Raw genomic sequence first — 7,372 nt, 5'->3', positions numbered from 1 at the left:
TTTAGTCAAGTAGCTGTCGAACTCACAGAATGAAACTGAACGCAACGCAACGCAGCAAGACCGTATACTCGTAGCATCGTCACTCCACCGCCCGTGGCAAAGGCAGTGCACGTGGAATTGACAAGAAGAGCGGGGTATTCGTTGCGCTGAGAAGGATAGCACGCTTTTCTGTACCTCTCTTTGTTTTAACTTTCTGAGCGTGTTTTTAATCCAAACATATCATATCTATATATTTTTGGAATCAGGAACCGACAAGGAATAAGATGAAAGTGTTTTTAAATTGATTTCAAAAAAAAAATTTGATAATAATTTTTATATATTTAATTTTCAGAGCTTGTTTTTAATCCGAATATAACATATTTATATGTTTTTGGAATCAGCAAATGATGGAGAATAAGATAAACGTAAATTTGGATCGTTTTATAAATTTTTATTTTTTTTTACAATTTTCAGATTTTTAATGACCAAAGTCATTAATTAATTTTTAAGCCACCAAGCTGAAATGCAATACCGAACCCCGGGCTTCGTTGAAGAGTACTTGACCAAAATTTCAACCAATTTGGTTGAAAAATGAGGGCGTGACAGTGCCGCCTCAACTTTCACGAAAAGCCGGATATGACGTCATCAAAGACATTTATCAAAAAAAATGAAAAAAACGTTCGGGGATTTCATACCCAGGAACTCTCATGTCAAATTTCATAAAGATCGGTCCAGTAGTTTAGTCTGAATCGCTCTACACACACACACACACACACGCACGCACGCACACACATACGCACATACACCACGACCCTCGTTTCGATTCCCCCTCGATGTTAAAATATTTAGTCAAAACTTGACTAAATATAAAAACGAAGAGAGGTACAGAAAAGCGTGCTGTGCAGCTCAGCACAACCACTACCGCACTAAACAGGCTCGTCAATTTCACTGCGTTTTGCACGAGCGACGGACTACGGTCATTGTGAAAAAATGCAGTGCGTTCAGTTTTATTTTGTGAGTTCCACAGCTTGACTAAATGTAGTAATTTCGCCTTACGCGACTTGTTTCTTCTTATTTTTCTGTGTGATCAATACGGAAACCTGATATAATATGTAACATCCTTTCTGACAAAATGAGAACAAACATGTCTATCACTTTAAATGGTTTTACTTGTTTCCGTGTGTGTGTGTGTGTGTGTGTGTGTGTGTGTGTGTGTGTGTGTGTGTGTGTGTGTGTGTGTGTGTGTGTGTGTGTGTGTGTGTGTGTGTATGTACGTACGTGTGTGTGTGTGTGTGTGTACGTGTGTGTGTGTGTGTATGTGTGTGTGTGTGTACGTACGTGTGTGTGTGTGTGTGTGTGTGTGTGTGTGTGTGTGTGTGTGTGTGTGTGTGTGTGTGTGTGTGTGTGTGTGTGTGTTTTGTGAAACCTGATATGATATATTATATTTTCTTAAACAAGAGGCGAAGCCTTCAAGGCTCACGTAAGAAATCGACAAACAGTAACACAAACTCAATCACTCCGTCACACATACACACACACACAGTAAGCATAAGCAGAGACATAGAAATGTTGATCATTGCTTCAATATTTTGAAGCTGTTGCTTGGATAATAACCAGGTAAAATTAGTATTTCTGTGTTTAGTCAAATATTAAAGTTTATATCACACACATACACACACACACACATACACATGCACAGACAGACAAAGTTTAGCATCGCATAGGCTACACTTACGTGAGCCAAAAACGAGAGAGAAAATTGTCAATCACTTTTAATGTTTTTACTTACTTCTGTTTATTTTTTTCTCTCCTTTCGGCGTTATTTGGCGGTGTTTGCGTGTTACTCCACATGCACACAGAATCAATATCCCTTGTCTAATGCTCTTTGAGACTTTTAGTGCTTTTAGTATTGGTGAACTTTCCTGTACCGCAGATTTCTATTTTTCATCTGCATTAACTATTCATTTGTCGTTCCTACATTTTCTGCCAATTAGTTTTTCTTTCATCTGAATGCCTATGTCGTATGTCCCCTCCCCCTCTGTCTTTTTGTCTATCTCTCCCATTATGTGTGTGTGTGTGTGTGTGTGTGTGTGTGTGTGTGTGTGTGTGTGTGTGTGTGTGTGCGTGCGTGCGTGCGTTCAGGCGCGCGTGCGTGCGTGCATGCGTGCGTGCGTGTGTGTGTGTGTGCATGTGTGCGTGTTTGTTATTGGAAACCTGACATGATAAACTATTCTTTTTTATAAAACGAGAGAGAAAAATGTCCATCACTTAGATTGTTCTTACTTACTTCCGTTTCTTTTTTTCCCCTCTCAAGCGGGGCTCACACACAGGCGGAGCAAGCGGAGCAGGCTGCTCCGCTCTCCACCTGCCCTCTCACACACAAGCTCCGGTTCCGGAGCAGGCTGCTCCGATCCTGCTCCGGTAGGGGATTCCCCTATGATATGACGTAGTTTCTCCACTCGCGCAGTCTGATGGGAAATATTTTTACACGTGGATAAGAAGTGGCGGGAAAAAAACACCGTGATGTTTACCAAAGGAGACAAAAGTCTTGTCTTTTATCGCAATTACTGAACATATTTCTAAATGGACTCTGTATAAGCAGAGACATACATCTCTGGTATAAGTCAGTTTGTGTGCGTGTGTGCCAGTGCGTTTTAGAGCTTTTCAGACACAAACTATGTGAGTGTGGGGGTCGGGTGAAGAGAGAGGTGGACTAACAACTGTTGGGACATGTTTTAAGTTTTGGTTCTTTTTTGTTTTATCGAGTTATATCCGAAGCTTCAAAGATGTTGAATGTGTATAGTTACACTAGCTTCCATGGAATCCATTCTTTTTTTTTTTTAGATCTACTACTGAACAATCTCTCTTGCAGAATGGTTAGACTGTTGCTTTATATTACGCGCAATATGGCTTTGGTTTAGATTTAGTTTTTTTCATTTTGTGTGTGGTTTGATTTAGCTTCACTCTACTCTACTCAGAAGAAATGTTTTAAACATGATTAACAAAATATTACTTTATGGATGTTTGCAAATAGAAACGTACGTGTGTCAACAGCGCAACAAGTTTCTAAAGAGGACGATATAGAACGCTCATGGCCGGACCGTATCAGGTTGGGGGCCCCCAATTGTGTTAGGGGTTCATTAGTTGAGGGCGCTAGGGAGGTCTGGACGTTTTGAAATGTAGATGAGAATATGTGGAATCTAGCTGGCGCGTTCTCCGAATATTTGTCATGATTTATTGATTTTTATTTCATTTTCACCCTTGGAGGAGATACATGTTCAGGCCGGGGGGGGGGGGGGGTGACAGGAACCCCCCCTGGATCCGTCCTTGACGCTAGACAAAAAAGTATCTGTGCTGTAGCTTTTTTTATGTTTTATCTCACCCTCATTTTTGAATGCTGTTTTCACACACACACACACACACACACACACACACACACACACACACACACACACACTTTTGATCCCATTCCATGTATTGCGAAGACTTTATTCAGGGTTTTAGCTAGTACTTAAACATCCAATTTCAAAGCACAAGTCTGAGCTGAGAATAGATATGCATAAATGTGTAAAATAATGGTGATTTGTGATCAAAACACTTCACAGGGAAGCTTGTTTATATGTCTTATGTATGTGTCTTCCATCGCCCTGGCAACATCAGAACTCCACACCAGCCTGCAAAAGTATAAACATAAAGGGTGACACAAATGAAACAAATGCAGCCCATAAAAATGCTTAATACTTCTTGACCTGTTGACCTAGTTAGTTAATATTTGGCGATTATTAACTATATCTTATGCATGACAAAGGTCAACACAGTGGCGAGTTCACAGGTCAAATGGAGGGGTAATTTGGAACACTTTTGAGTTTTGATCTAGCTGTAATCTTCTTTTTTCAGCACATTTTCAACCAAAAACAAGAAGGGCAAAGCCCATACGACTCACATGCTTGACCTCGACCTTTAGGGTAACTAAACCTAGCAATGACATCATACACTAAGAACTGCTTTACACATTTTTCCTACCAATATACATGTGACCTTATCCAAGGTCATGCAAGACAAAGCTGTTAATTCAAGACATAGGAAGTACAATGGTGCTTATTGGCTCTTTCTACCATGAGATATGGTCACTTTTAGTGGTTCACTACCTTATTTTGGTCACATTTCATAAGGGTCAAAGTGACCTTGACCTTGATCATATGTGACCAAATGTGTCTCATGATGAAAGCATAACATGTGCCCCACATAATTTTTAAGTTTGAAACAGTTATCTTCCATAGTTCAGGGTCAAGGTCACTTCAAAATATGTATACAATCCAACTTTGAAGAGCTCCTGTGACCTTGACCTTGAAGCAAGGTAAACCAAACTGGTATCAAAAGATGGGGCTTACTTTGCCCTATATATCATATGTAGGTGAGGTATTCAATCTCAAAAACTTCAGAGAAAATGTGAAAAATGTGAAAAATAGCTGGTTTTTAGGCAACATTTATGGCCCCTGCGACCTTGACCTTGAAGCAAGGTCAAGATGCTATGTATGTTTTTTGGGGCCTTGTCATCATACACCATCTTGCCAAATTTGGTACTGATAGACTGAATAGTGTCCAAGAAATATCCAACGTTAAAGTTTTCCGGCCGGCCGGACGGACGGACGGACGGACGACTCGGGTGAGTACATAGACTCACTTTTGCTTCGCATGTGAGTCAAAAAGGACTAAAACATTACGTCTCCAATGAGTTAACAAGATCGTAAGATTTTGTTGATCTTGTCCGAGTGGATTTTGTGTATACAAGTGTTATCTGATAGTTACCTTATTGCTTCATGTGTCATTAACGGTGTAACTGGTTGTCTGAGGGATGCATTGACTAAGATCTCATATATGCTAGATGTCGAAAAACTACTCAAATTACCTGCCCTCGAAAGGGTGGTAACCAAGCTAAAACAAGTCGCGTAAGGCGAAAATACAATATTTAGTCAAGTAGCTGTCGAACTCACAGAATGAAACTGAACGCAATGCCATTTTTCAGCAAGACCGTATACTCGTAGCATCGTCAGTCCACCGCTCATGGCAAAGGCAGTGAAATTGACAAGAAGAGCGGGGTAGTAGTTGCGCTAAGAAGGATAGCACGCTTTTCTGTACCTCTCTTTGTTTTAACTTTCTGAGCGTGTTTTTAATCCAAACATATCATATCTATATGTTTTTGGAATCAGGAACCGACAAGGAATAAGATGAAAGTGTTTTTAAATTGATTTGGACAATTTAATTTTGATAATAATTTTTATATATTTATTTTTCAGAGCTTGTTTTTAATCCGAATATAACATATTTATATGTTTTTGGAATCAGCAAATTATGGAGAATAAGATAAACGTAAATTTGTATCGTTTTATAAATATTTTTTTTTTTTTACAATTTTCCGATTTTTAATGACCAAAGTCATTAATTAATTTTTAAGCCACCAAGCTGAAATGCAATACCGAAGTCTGGGCTTCGTCGAAGATTACTTGACCAAAATTTCAACCAATTTGGTTGAAAAATGAGGGCGTGACAGTGCCGCCTCTACTTTCACGAAAAGCCGGATATGACGTCATCAAAGACATTTATCAAAAAAATGAAAAAAACGTCTGGGGATTTCATACCCAGGAACTCTCATGTCAAATTTCATAAAGATCGGTCCAGTAGTTTAGTCTAAATCGCTCCACACACACACACAGACACACACACACGCACGCACATACACCACGACCCTCGTTTCGATTCCCCCTCGATGTTAAAATATTTAGTCAAAACTTGACTAAATATAAAAAAGACGCCATAGGAAATTAAGTAGCGTGGAAGGATGGGAGGGTATAAACTATGAGAATTGGGTAAGTATATTAATTATACGAAAATTTATTATTGAAATTTTCATTTGAATTACATAGTTTATACCCTCCAAAACTAACACTCTTAAATTCTTTAATGCTTAAATCGGGTTAATTAGTGTACGGCTCCATATAAAACCCGAAACGGTTGAGTCTATCCCCGAATTCGGATCCTTTTTGGAAAGAGCCCAAAAGACAGACCATTTCACCTACAACATTGTAACTTTTGGTATTGGTCATACCTAAGCTGAAATTAATGTACAGCAAATATACAGTGCAAAATGCCGTTAACGGTCTTGCAGGCAACTCAGTTAGCTATCCTGCCTATGCAACTGACTCACGAAGTCTCGCACACAGATAAACAAATAAGGGGAAGGGGCCTGTGTCGTCTTCAACCAATAAACACACACACACACACACACACACACGCGCGCACTAAAGATGAATATTGCATATGCATAATGCAGAAGAAGACAACTTAATCTGATAATCTATAGATGTAGTGACTGGTGCAATATTTAACGAATTTAAAAGGACGACTCTGAAATGTATCATGTGAACCAACTTCTCAATAAACAAAATGAAGACCAGTTTAAAAAGTTACCTGTTTCATTTTGGAATGTTTTTGGTCCCATCACATCTCTGATGTACACTCCATAGACGCACTGTAGTAATAAAAAAAAACTGTTTTAGGAGAAAAAAGATTATCCAGGGAGGAAGAACAGTAAGAACAACAGAATCAGCAGCAACATTCACTAATCTTACTCCACATAACACATAACACTGAATCTCAGTGAAGAGTTAGTGATCCAAATATTTTAATTAAACAGAGAGACACAGAGAGATTGAGAAGGAGACAACAGCTATGTGCATGTGCGTGTGTGTTTGTGTGTGTGTGTGTGTGAGGGGAAATTTAGTCATTGAAAACTAAACACTTATACTCTTCAATATCAACAGTCATAGACATAAGATTAAGAGCCACTGGGAAAGTTGGACATGAACATGTATATGTTGCAGGTGAGGAGGGGGGGGGGGGGGGCTGGAGGGTCTTTGTTGTTTGTAGATTATAACTTAGCACAAATTCCTGTTTTGTAACACTGTAATGTATAAGTAGAAATGACTGTGGAATAACTTTCTTCTGTTATATCAGTATGATTATTTGCAAAGTTACCCGGATCATTGTGGCATCCTATCCTATCACGTCTGAGACTTTAGTAGACTGCCTGTAGAGGGAAGGGAAGGGGGTGGAGGGTGGGCATAGAGAGTGTCGGTGTAATATGAAGGAGGGAGGGGATAACCATTGGTAAATAAAACTCTTATAATATCAACAGTTCTGAAACTATTTGAGCACGAGTTTCCCATTGCCACGCAAAGGTGCAGATAGCAACAGATGTTACACCGAGAGTGGGGGGGGGGGGGGGACTTTTAGAGGGTTAGTTGTTGGACTGTAGTATCTGAATAGCAGTGCTATGGGGTGAGGGTGGTGCTGGGGCGGAGTATGTATCGTATGTAACTTGAATTGGATATTA

At 39.5% G+C, this 7,372-nt stretch overlaps 1 long non-coding RNA gene across 1 annotated transcript; it reads right to left on the bottom strand.

Annotated features, from left to right (window-relative positions):
• Positions 1–3,452: 3,452 nt before the first annotated feature.
• On the bottom strand, positions 3,453–6,532 carry LOC138964727 (uncharacterized). Its single transcript, XR_011455194.1, has 2 exons — positions 6,448–6,532; positions 3,453–3,653 (listed from the first exon to the last, which is right to left on the bottom strand). It is a non-coding gene; the product is annotated as an uncharacterized lncRNA (long non-coding RNA).
• Between the last annotated feature and the right edge of the window lie 840 nt (positions 6,533–7,372).

Source organism: Littorina saxatilis, linkage group LG4, assembly GCF_037325665.1.
Source record: "Littorina saxatilis isolate snail1 linkage group LG4, US_GU_Lsax_2.0, whole genome shotgun sequence".
In the NCBI taxonomy this organism is placed as follows: Eukaryota; Metazoa; Mollusca; class Gastropoda; order Littorinimorpha; family Littorinidae; genus Littorina; species Littorina saxatilis.
The sequence above is the reverse complement of the archived record's forward strand: the minus strand, read 5'-3'. Positions and strand labels throughout refer to the sequence as shown.